The sequence below is a fragment of the Gadus macrocephalus genome, chromosome 22, assembly GCF_031168955.1.
Source record: "Gadus macrocephalus chromosome 22, ASM3116895v1".
Taxonomy (NCBI): Eukaryota; Metazoa; Chordata; class Actinopteri; order Gadiformes; family Gadidae; genus Gadus; species Gadus macrocephalus.
In genome coordinates this window covers 1,387,032-1,399,905 of record NC_082403.1, presented here as the reverse complement: position 1 = coordinate 1,399,905, position 12,874 = coordinate 1,387,032, and the positions used below count along the sequence as shown (strand labels likewise).

Below are 12,874 nucleotides of genomic sequence, written 5' to 3'. Positions count from 1 at the left end.
ATACATATTAATGGTAAATATGATACATTAATGATGTATGATCTCAATGAATAGATATGATCATCTGAAACCTTCGGGGTGAGTTCCCCGTTGTCGTGTTGCCTCGGAACAGATCGGCATTGTTCGGCTCCAGTGTGTTGAGATGAATAGACTCCGCCGCATTAAATCTGGCTGTTTCCCAATGTGAAGGCTGCGCATTGGGAAACAGCCAGGACGTCGCGTTCACCGTTCCGCTGTAGTCCCGGACCAAACACCGCGAGAGCTGCTCTGCTCTCGATTATGCATTGGATGTACGTCCCCTCCGGCCCCGCCCCCCTATACTGCTCGTGTCCTCAAATCACCTCACACGCGCGTGCATGTGCTCTGCACTCAAACCAGACGCGACGCGTTTATGGTTAACGTTCAGCGGATACACGCTGCGCGCCCTCGCGACTCAAACAGCGGTTGTTTTGTTTTTTTACCGCACATCTGGCCGCTCGCGTGCTCGTGTCGGATCAGTTCCGGAAATACCTCCGATAAATGTCAACACGTGCACGAGCACTTTTACACTCACGTTTACACACACACATACACACACTTATTTGACCTACTGATCCGTTGACCTGCTAGTCGGGGTAGCTCTGCGCATGCGTCTTCAACACACCTTACATTCATCGACATTCTCTGATTCATCTTCCCATGTCGTAAACACTCGCCGTGTCCTCAGCAGACCCCGCCCCTTCTCCATGTGCAGGGGGGTGCGACACGCGCCCTCGCACGCCCTTCATCACGCCCGCGCATCGTTGCCCCCCCCCGTCACGTCTCTTTCAGTAAACCAGACTCTGATGTCGGTGTTTAACGGCCGTCCTATAAGAACAGCGTACACCCCTCAGCCGCTTGCTCGTGCACGTCCCCCGGGCGCGCCGCCGAGTCTCCGGTTCACTGTCCTCATCTGACCCGCACTCCGACGTCACGAAGCGCCGTCCACGCTGTTAAACGAGTTTCAGGACGAGTTGAAACTAAGATATATATCTATATAATATAACCCTGAAAGATGGAATTTCTACATCTGTATCATGACATTTTTTGATTAACTATATCTATGTCTGTTTCGTGCACAACCAAGGCTCTATACTAACTTACTTACTTACTAACCCTATGTATATATATATATATATATATATATATATATATATATATATATATATATATATATATATATATACACATACCCACACATGTTAATATATATTATATAAAATAAAAAAGTATACATGAAATACATACATACATAGATTTACATGACAAATTAACAAGCAAATATTTCATTTAATATTTGACTCTGTTCATGTTCACACACAGCAAATGGAGGACAGTGGCTCCTTGCAGACAGGCCTGTGTGTGTGTGTGATCATCTGATCCAGCCGCGGGGCTCATAAGTGCGCGTCGTGTCTTTGCGATATTTACCTCGTCTCTGATTGGTCGACCGGCTCCCGACGGTTCTGTTTGATGTCATCTTACCCAGAATCCTCTGGGCTCTGAAGCGGTTCTTTGTGGCATCCGGGAAAACCGCCTCTGGAGTCTCTGACACGTTCATGAGGGTATTTTATTGTGGTAGGACAGTCTACAGGTCTTCTATTGTGGTAGGACGTTCATGAGGATCTTTTATTGTGGTAGGACACATTCATACAGGTCTTTTATTGTGGTAGGACAGTCAAACAGGTGTTTTATTTTGGTAGGACACAGTCATACAGGTCTATTATTGTGGTATGACACAGTCATGAGGGTCTTTTATTGTGGTAGGCCACATTCACGAGGGTCTTTTATTGTGGTAGGACAGTCATACAGGTATTTTATTGTGGTAGGACAGTCATGCAGGTCTTTTATTGTGGTAGGAAACATTCATTAGGGTCTTTTATTCTGGTAGAGCACCTGAGCTCTGGTTTGTGCTTTAAGAGCAGAAGGGTTTAAGGTAACAATGTTCATACTGAAGTCAGGGGTCATTACTAGGGTCAGGCCGGGGTTAGAGGTCATTACTAGGGTTAGGGTCAGAGTGAGGTATGTTATTATCTTACCAGCTGTATATTCTAACCTGACCTGCTAATTAACGTAGGCTTTATTAATAAATATTCTGCTAAATTGCAGAATATTAATAAAAACAATCAAAGTATTCATCTGCTCAACTATTGGTTGGAAAGCTCTCCTGGGCTTTCTGATTGGACGCTACACACCCACTCAGGAGTCATCAGCCAGCAATGAGAGACAGACAGACAGACAGACAGACAGACAGACAGACAGACAGACAGACAGACGTGAAGGGAGAGTGACAGAGAGAGACAAAGAGGGAGACAGAGAGAGAGACAAAGAGGGAGACAGAGAGATAGTCAGAAAGAGAGGCAGACAGAAAGAGAAAGAGAGACAGAGAGAGAGAGAGAGACAAGAGAAAGAGTGCAATAAAACGCGTAGCAGTTTAGTTTTGGTGGACGCAGCGTTTAGAAGTAATAACAGAATAATGAAGAATTTAATTAACTTTTGATTTGAGTCGTGTTTTAATGACCCCAGGAACAACCATCTGATCACATTTATTAATATTTATTATGGAGAGATACACACGAGACCCATCTCTCGAACACACACACACACACACACACACACACACACACACACACACACACACACACACACACACACACACACACACACACACACACACACACACACACACACACACACACACACACACACACCTAAGAAGGGGGCGTGACCTTTGAGAAGGCAGTTGTATTTATTGAAGCACACAGCAGCAGCCTGAGTGGCTGCTCCGGGCGAAAGGGGCGGGACAACATCTCAACACGACATCTCATTGAACCAATCTAATGCTACATACGTTAATGAAGGTTCATACAAGTGCTCTTGGGGGCGTGCCTCGATGTAGCGAGATGTCCACATGAATAAGTACCTTTGGACTCAAAGATTATACCAAAGAGCTGAATACATTTGATCCGTTGGGGACCAGAGAGGAGGCGGAGTCCAGGCATGGAGCCCCCCTGCCCTACAGCCCAGCGGGGGGGGGGGCGTGAGGAGAAGCAGAATGGAGCCCGACTGACCTCTGACCTCTGACCTCCACATGGAGGGGATCCCCTCAGCACCCCTGCCCTCCCCCCCGAAACCATTCCCGTACGATTCCTCCCAGCGTCCGAACACGGCAGGACTTTTACTTCGAAAAGTGCAGAGTGAGCAGAACCGGATTGGGGCGGTTTGGAGGAGTACCGACGTCTGGGGAACCGAAGCAAAGCAAGACGAGTCAAGAAACAGTTTGAACCAGGAAGTTATCACAGAAGAACTGGTGGCTTCTTCATTAGCAGCTGCTAGCTATCTAGCTAGCTTCTAACCATCACCACCCAGCTCAGCTAGTCAACTCGTTAACGCCACACTTGAGCAGTTTATCAGAAGATGAAAGCTGCTGCCTGGAGGTAACGTAGCCAGCAACTAGCAGAACATCAGCGATCAAGATAGAAACTCAAGATAGAACCATATAATCTAGCTAGCAGCTACATTGCCTAGTTAGCAGCTATCTGTCCAGCAGCTACTTAGCTAGAAAACCACCTAGCGGCTCGCTAGAAACCAACAGTCAAGCAAGTACCTTTCTAGAAGCTCTTTATCTGGAAGCTATCTAGCTATCAGCTGGTTTGCAGCGCTCTAGCTGGCAGCTACCCTCTAGCTGGCAGCTACCTAGCCATCAGCTAGCTGGCGGCTACCTAGCAATCAGCTAGCTGGCGGCTACCTAGCCGTCAGCTAGCCGGCGGCTACCTAACCGTCAGCTAGCCGGCGGCTACCTAACCGTCAGCTAGCCGGCGGCTACCTAGCCGTCAGATAGCCGGCGGCTACCTAGCCGTCAGCTAGCTGGCGGCTACCTAGCCTTCAGCTAGCTGGCAGCTACCTATTCATCAGCTAGCTGGCAGCTACCTATCCATCAGCTAGCTGGCAGCTACCTATCCATCAGCTAGCTATCAGCTACCTAGCCATCAGCTAGCTATCAGCTACCTAGCCATCAGCTAGCTGGGTCTTCCTGGGTCCACATTCAGCGGGTCACCCTGAACACGGGGCTCCACCGGCGGTGGGCGGCCCTTCAGTATTTCATTCATTCATTTGTCGGTCACTCATTCACGGCGTCGGGGTCCAGCGGCGTCTACACCAGCGTGACGAGCTGAGGGTCAACGGGCCAGGGGGCACACCTAGAGCCAGTCTAGATCGAGTCTAACTCAGGTCTAGGTCGGGTCAGAGTGCCGTCTAGATAGGGTCTAACCCAGGTCCAGGTCTGAGAGGGGGTCCAGCGAGAGGCCAGCCTATCAGAAGCGTTGTACAGTATTGATACATGAGCGGCCATGCGCGGCTACAGAGCGGACTACAGCGGTCGGACGCTGCGTCGCGCGGAGCTCCTTTGAGCCGACTGGAGGGAAGCTGTGCTGCTAACCCTCTACAGACGTGGATGGGCCGACACACAACAAAACACACTGAACAGTTACACAGAGGGAGAGCGAGGGGAGAGAGACTACTAGACAGGTTAACAACAGTTCAGGCAGCAGGAATTTGAGATGCATTGAGCTCTGTTTGTCGGAGTGTGTGTGTTTGTTTGTGTGCCATATGTGTGCGTGTGTACCATGCATGCGTGTGTACCATATATGCGTGTGTGTGCATGTGTTGAAGAAGTCCTGTTTTGTTCTGATTCACACAGTGCGTCCTCAAAGGACTGCTGGTCCAAGACGTCTCGACCAGGACTAAGACCAGGTCTAGACCTGGACTAAGACCAGGTCTCGACCAGGACTAAGACCAGGTCTCGACCAGGACTAAGACCAGGTCTCGACCAGGACTAAGACCAGGTCTAGACCTGGACTAAGACCAGGTCTAGACCTGGACTAAGACCAGGTCTAGACCTGAACTAAGACCAGGTCTCGACCAGGACTAAGACCAGGTCTCGACCTGGACTAAGACCAGGTCTCGACCAGGACTAAGACCAGGTCTCGACCAGGACTAAGACCAGGTCTCGACCAGGACTAGGGGCGCTCTTAGACCTTCGTCTTCCTCCTCCACTTCATCTGAAGCTCCTCCTCTTCCTGTGAGGAGGGTCCGGTGCAGACCGGGTCAGAACCCGGTCTGGGAGTCTAGTGGTTCCACAAGGCTGGGGGAGTACAAAATAAACGTGCACGCCCACGCTGTGCACGTGAACACACACTGCTGGCACCGTAGTTTTAGAGACCAAATACTTAGAAGACGCAGACTGGAGAGAGATCTGCTGTGTGTGTGTGTGTGTGTGTGTGTGTGTGTGTGTGTGTGTGTGTGTGTGTGTGTGTGTGTGTGTGTGTGTGTGTGTGTGTGTGTGTGTGTGTGTGTAGTTTACTCCTGTTTACAAAATGTAACAAATTTCTTCATGTAAAATTGTACAAATCTATAACAGATGTTCAACAAAACCAACCGACATCCGTATGTACAGGGGGGCCGGGGGGGGAAGGGGGGGGTCCTGGGGACTGGGGGGTCCTGGGGACTCGCGGGTCCTGGGGACTGGGGGGTCCTGGGGACTGGGGGGTCCTGGGGAATGGGGGGTCCTGGGGACTGGGGGGTCCTGGGGACTAGGGGGTCCTGGGGACTGGGGGGTCCTGGGGACTAGGGGGTCCTGGGGACTGGGGGGTCCTGGGGACTGGGGGGACCTGGGGACTAGGGGGACCTGGTCCGCTGGAGTCCGGACCTTCCACTTCCAGCTTTGGCACTCGGATAAACCGTCCGGCATTCCTTAGCCTGTTTCCACGGCAACCCAGGTCATGCGTGACACCCTTTCCGCCCCTCACCCCCTCACCCCCCCGTCGCCTCACCCCCCAGCTCTGGTGTCTGTGCTGAGGGGGGTCTTAAAGGGGCGGTGATACAGGCATATTAAATGGACGGTGGCTGGGGGGTCTTAAAGTGGTGGAATACGGGGGTCCTTAAAGGGGAGGTTCAGGGGGGTCTTAAAGGGGAGGTGGGAGGGGGGTCTTAAAGGGGAGGTGGGAGGGGGGTCTTAAAGGGGAGGTTCAGGGGGGTCTTAAAGGGGAGGTTCAGGGGGTCTTATAGGGGAGGTGCCTGGGGGGTCTTAAAGGGGAGGTTCAGGGGGGTCTTAAAGGGGAGGTTCAGGGGGGTCTTAAAGGGGAGGTTCAGGGGGTCTTATAGGGGAGGTGCCTGGGGGGTCTTAAAGGGGAGGTTCAGGGGGGTCTTAAAGGGGAGGTTCAGGGGTTTAAGGTGCAGGCATCGTGCTCAGTGGGGGGGGGATAATCCAGGAGGTTGAGGGTTCGAATCCCCGACCGACGCGCTCCGAAAGCGTCCGGCGTCGTCCCGGACAAGCTGATAGGTCTGTTGCTATGGGAACCTCCCCATGCACGGCATTATGGGATGTGACCCACAAGTGGTTTCCTTCGTTATAAAAAAAAAAACCTCATCCTCTTCATCTTCCTCGTCTTCATCTGGTGGGCCTGGCGTTGTCATGGAGACAGCAGTGACCCTGGGAGGGAACACACCAGATATGATCATTAAAACACTGAACACAGACCCGCAGATATACAGAACATAGAACAGACCCGCAGATATACAGAACATAGAACAGACCCGCAGATATACAGAACATAGAACAGACCCGCAGATATACAGAACATAGAACAGACCCGCAGATATACAGAACATAGAACAGACACGCAGATATACAGAACATAGAACAGACACGCAGATATACAGAACATAGAACAGACCCGCAGATATACAGAACATAGAACAGACCCGCAGATATACAGAACATAGAACAGACAAGCAGATATACAGAACATAGAACAGACACGCAGATATACAGAACATAGAACAGACCCGCAGATATACAGAACATAGAACAGACCCGCAGATATACAGAACATAGAACAGACACACGCAGATATACAGAACATAGAACAGACACGCAGATATACAGAACAGACCCGCAGATATACAGAACATAGAACAGACACACAGATATACAGAACATAGAACAGACCCGCAGATATACAGAACATAGAACAGACACACGCAGATATACAGAACATAGAACAGACACGCAGATATACAGAACATAGAACAGACCCGCAGATATACAGAACATAGAACAGACACACGCAGATATACAGAACATAGAACAGACACACACAGATATACAGAACATACATCTGTTTGTTCTACATATATACAGAACATACACCTATGTTTGTAATGCATTACTTTTCCGACCAGACTCTATGTTGATGTAAGGCAGGATTGTCACTCCTTGTCTTTATTGAATCGTTCTGCACACAGAGAGCAGCCTCTCCAGGTAGCATGAGGGGGGAGGGGTTCATCAGACGAGATCCACTACAGGCTGTCTGGAGACGAGAGACGAGCCGTCTGAATGATAACAGCGGCCGGTCTATCGGCAGGACTGCAGACACCGAGTCTGGAGTCTACGGCTGAGTCCTTCAGAGGGGTCTCAATACTAATCACCACTCTGTGTTTATGAGGACACTACTGACTTCCCACTATGTTTACTAGGACATGTTACTGACTTCACCACACTGTTTATAAGGACACTACTGACCTCATCACACTGTGTTTATGAGGACACTGACCTCATCACACTGTGTTTATGAGGACACTGACCTCATCACACCGTGTTTATGAGGACACTGACCTCATCACACTGTGTTTATGAGGACACTGACCTCATCACACCGTGTTTATGAGGACACTGACCTCATCACACCGTGTTTATGAGGACACTGACCTCATCACACCGTGTTTATGAGGACACTGACCTCATCACACTACCTTTATGAGAAATCGACTGACCTAATCACACTGCATTTATAAGGACACTACTGACTTCACTCAGTGTTTATGAGGACACTACTGACTTCACCACTCTGTGTTTATGAGGTCACTACTGACTTCACCACTCTGTGTTTATGAGGACACTACTGACTCCACCACTCTGTGTTTATGAGGTCACTACTGACTTCACCACTCTGTGTTTATGAGGACACTACTGACTCCACCACTCTGTGTTTATGAGGACACTACTGACTTCACCACTCTGTGTTTATGAGGACACTACTGACTTCACCACTCTGTGTTTATGAGGACACTACTGACTCCACCACTCTGTGTTTATGAGGACACTACTGACTCCACCACTCTGTGTTTATGAGGACACTACTGACTCCACCACTCTGTGTTTATGAGGACACTACTGACTCCACCACTCTGTGTTTATGAGGACACTACTGACTTCACCACTCTGTGTTTATGAGGACACTACTGACTCCACCACTCTGTGTTTATGAGGACACTACTGACTTCACCACTCTGTGTTTATGAGGACACTACTGACTCCACCACTCTGTGTTTATGAGGACATCTCCCTTGTTATTTTGTTGGTCGCAGGGAGGAGGGGCGTTGGGCGCTATTTAGAGGCGGATGAAGAGGATGAGGAGACGTCCCTGTCAGAGCACTTCACTAACGAGGAGCTTTGATCTGCCACGCCTCATCACTGTGGGGGGTCCGCACATTATTTAAAGACTTCAGCTTGTTTCTCCTCCACTACTGTTGCTGACAAGACAATCGCACACACGCCACACGCCACACACACACACACACACACACACACACACACACACACACACACACACACACACACACACACGTTTGTGTTTATTTTATCTTTAAAAAGCACTCTCTGGAACTTAATTTAGAGACAGAGACACACCCTAATGGGTCAAGAATGTGGCGGAGGCGTTCTCTTATCAAAATGTTCACCTACAGATTCAGGAGCAGTCAAAAAGCATCAGTTTCATTTTGTCAGAAACGGCGAGTCAATTTCCAACAAATGTTTGTCAGCTTTACCCCACTCCCTCGCTAATACATAGAGATAACAGCTCTTAAAGCGTACCTACAACACCTTTAGTAACACTAGTATATATTCACTCCACCTTAAATAACTGTGGTATGTATACACTACACCTTTAATAACGCTAGTATACAGACTGCACCTTTAATAACACCTCTATTAGGGTTGCCGCGGTATACGGTATCACCGGTGTTACCGGGGTTGAGGCCAACACCGTTTACTCGGTGTTGCTCACCGGGAACACCGTTTTTTTTTTTTTTTTTTTCAGTAATAAAAAACAAATTCAGTAAAAATGAATAATATAATTATAATTAAGAAAATTTAAATGTGTAGAATAGGCCACAGTTCTGCTCTGTGCCGGAGAATTGTCGCGCAGAGAATTGACGCGCTTCCTTACAAGACCGGTAACCATAGCAACACCGGTAAACAAACCCTGCAAAGCCCAATCCCTACGTGAGCTCCCCGCGCTACGGCCATCCGGAGGCGCACAGAGCTTTTGGCCGTGATATTATGATATATAAAATTATATTATACTATAATATATATATAGAACGTTATAAGACGCCGAGAATTGGCGCGCTGCCAGCCGCTGTGAGAGGAGAGTTGAGGGAGAAGATGGCGGTTGACCTATAGTTTCAAAGTTAATACCGTTTATACCGGTAATACCGGTGTTGACACGAGCGTATTACTCGGTGTGAAAATGTCCATACCGTGGCAACGATAGCCTCTATACACAACAGCTCTTACCTACTACACCTTTAATACCACTAGTATATATACTACACCTTTAATAACACCTCTATACACAACAGCTCTTACCTACTACACCTTTAATACCACTAGTATACAGACTGCACCTTTAATAACACTAGTATATATACACTGCAGCTTTAACACCACTAGTATACAGACTGCACCTTTAACACCACTAGTATACAGACTAGGGCTGTCAAAATTGCTCAAAAATGACATTCGAATGTTCGTTTGGAAAAAAATAACGAATTCGAACTATTCGAATATCTGGTTGCCTATTTTACGCAGTTGCCGTCAATATGTCAATAATGCGACAAAACCATGGTTCAAATTAGTGGGATATATATATACGTCTCGTTGAGAGTGCTGGTGGGCGGCGGCTTCCTGCTGGGCATTTCCTTACTTTAAAACGAGGGACATCGCGAACAGACAGAGGCTCATTCACAAAGCAGTTAGGCGCTTGTACCGCGGGATTGTTTTTTCACATTCGAATATTATGAGGGACATCGCGAACAGACAGAGGCTCACTCACAAAGCAGATAGGCGCTTGTGTAACCGAGCGTTGGCACTTAGATATTTATATGACAAGAATGACACAAGCGTGGAATGGAAAATAGTCTCGTTTACTTAGTACATATCAGAAGTCACCCAGTCACAGCGTGAGAGCTGGAATACCTATATCCAAGTACGGAAACCCAGAGGGGATAAAATACATTCGCTCTTCACAATACTAGTCTGTTACACTTGTACCGCGGGAGTGTTTTCGAATTCGAATATTATGAGGGACATCGCAAACAGACAGGCTCATTCACAAAGCAGATAGAGGCGCTTGTACCGCGGGAGTGTTTTTTCACATTCGAATATAAATTTTCACGTTCAAATTCGCGTTTTTGGATACATTTCGAACGAATATTCGAACTTCGAATATTCGTTGACAGCCCTAATACAGACTGCACCTTTAATAACACTAGTATACAGACTGCACCTTTAATAACACTAGTATACAGACTGCACCTTTAATAACACTAGTATATATACACTGCAGCTTTAACACCACTAGTATACAGACTGCACCTTTAACACCACTAGTATACAGACTGCACTAGGGCCCGACCGATTTATCGGCCTGCCGATTTAATCGGCCGATTATAGCCTTTTTGAAAATAATCGGCATCGGCCAAAAAGACGCAGATTACAACCGATTTGTATATATATATTTTTTTTTATAAATGTTATTGCGATTAGTATCCTGCAGATGGCGCTCCTACTCGCCTTGCTAACTAACAACTTTAGCTGGAGTAAAAAAGAGGAGATTGAATTTTACCGTACAACATGAAAGCACGCTCGCTCAGGCAGCTGCGCGCTCACCTCACCAATGTACACAAGACGCGTTGTTTGAGCATGTTGTGCCTGTTTTTCTTTAGGTCCCAGGCCATGTTAATTTGTTATACTGTAGACTCTAACGGTGAGACCATACTGCTCAGCACGCACGTGTTAGTCACTGCTCACGAGCGCAGCACATTGGGAGTTAGTTATTTATTTTACATTTTACATTACACTCATTTTTGACTGTAAATGTATTCTAAAACACTCAAAGGTTCTGCATTCAATTCACATATTCGTCAAAAGTGTTTAAAGTATATTTAAGGTATCAAAAACTACGTTTTATATGTTGTTGTTTTTTTTTTTTTTTAATCGGCCGATTAAATCGTAATCGTAATTTTTCTCTGAAAATAATCGGCATCGGCACTCAAAAATCAATATCGGTCGGGCCCTAGACTGCACCTTTAATAACACTAGTATATATACACTGCAGCTTTAACACCACTAGTATACAGACTGCACCTTTAATACCACTAGTATACAGACTGCACCTTTAATAACACTCGTATACAGACTGCACCTTTAATACCACTAGTATACAGACTGCACCTTTAATACCACTAGTATACAGACTGCACCTTTAATAACACTAGTATACAGACTGCACCTTTAATAACACTAGTATACAGACTGCACCTTTAATAACACTAGTATACAGACTGCACCTTTAATAACACTAGTATACAGACTGCACCTTTAATACCACTAGTATACAGACTGCACCTTTAATAACACTAGTATACAGACTGCACCTTTAATAACACTAGTATACAGACTGCACCTTTAATACCACTAGTATACAGACTGCACCTTTAACACCACTAGTATACAGACTACACCTTTAATACCACTAGTATACAGACTGCACCTTTAACACCACTAGTATACAGACTGCACCTTTAATAACACCAGTATACAGACTGCACCTTTAATAACACTAGTATACAGACTGCATCTTTAATAACACTAGTATATATACACCGCAGCTTTAACACCACTAGTATAGACTGCACCTTTAATACCACTAGTATACAGACTGCACCTTTAACACCACTAGTATACAGACTGCACCTTTAATACTAGTATATATACACTGCAGCTTTAACACCACTAGTATACAGACTGCACCTTTAATACCACTAGTATACAGACTGCACCTTTAATACCACTAGTATACAGACTACACCTTTAATACCACTAGTATACAGACTGCACCTTTAATACCACTAGTATACAGACTACACCTTTAACACCACTAGTATACAGACTGCACCTTTAATACCACTAGTATACAGACTACACCTTTAACACCACTAGTATACAGACTGCACCTTTAATACCACTAGTATACAGACTACACCTTTAATACCACCAGTATACATACTAGTATACAGACTGCACCTTTAATACCACTAGTATACAGACTACACCTTTAATACCACCAGTATACATACTGCACCTTTAATACCACTAGTATACAGACTGCACCTTTAATACCACTAGTATACAGACTACACCTTTAATACCACTAGTATACAGACTGCACCTTTAATACCACTAGTATACAGACTGTACCTTTAATACCACTAGTATACAGACTACACCTTTAATACCACTAGTATACAGACTGCACCTTTAATACCACTAGTATACAGACTACACCTTTAATACCACTAGTATACAGACTACACCTTTAATACCACTAGTATACAGACTGCACCTTTAACACCACCAGTATACATACTGCACCTTTAATACCACCAGTATAGAGACTATATTTATGATCTTACCCAGGGGAGCTTTAACCCTCCAGCTGCTGTTGGTGCTCCAGTC

The 12,874-nt window shown here is 46.4% G+C and overlaps 1 long non-coding RNA gene across 1 annotated transcript; it reads right to left on the bottom strand.

Moving 5' to 3' along the window:
* Positions 1 to 2,745: 2,745 nt before the first annotated feature.
* On the bottom strand, positions 2,746 to 6,500 carry LOC132451490 (uncharacterized). The gene is made up of 3 exons (XR_009524102.1): positions 5,702 to 6,500; positions 3,998 to 5,548; positions 2,746 to 3,941 (listed from the first exon to the last, which is right to left on the bottom strand). It is a non-coding gene; the product is annotated as an uncharacterized LOC132451490 (long non-coding RNA).
* Between the last annotated feature and the right edge of the window lie 6,374 nt (positions 6,501 to 12,874).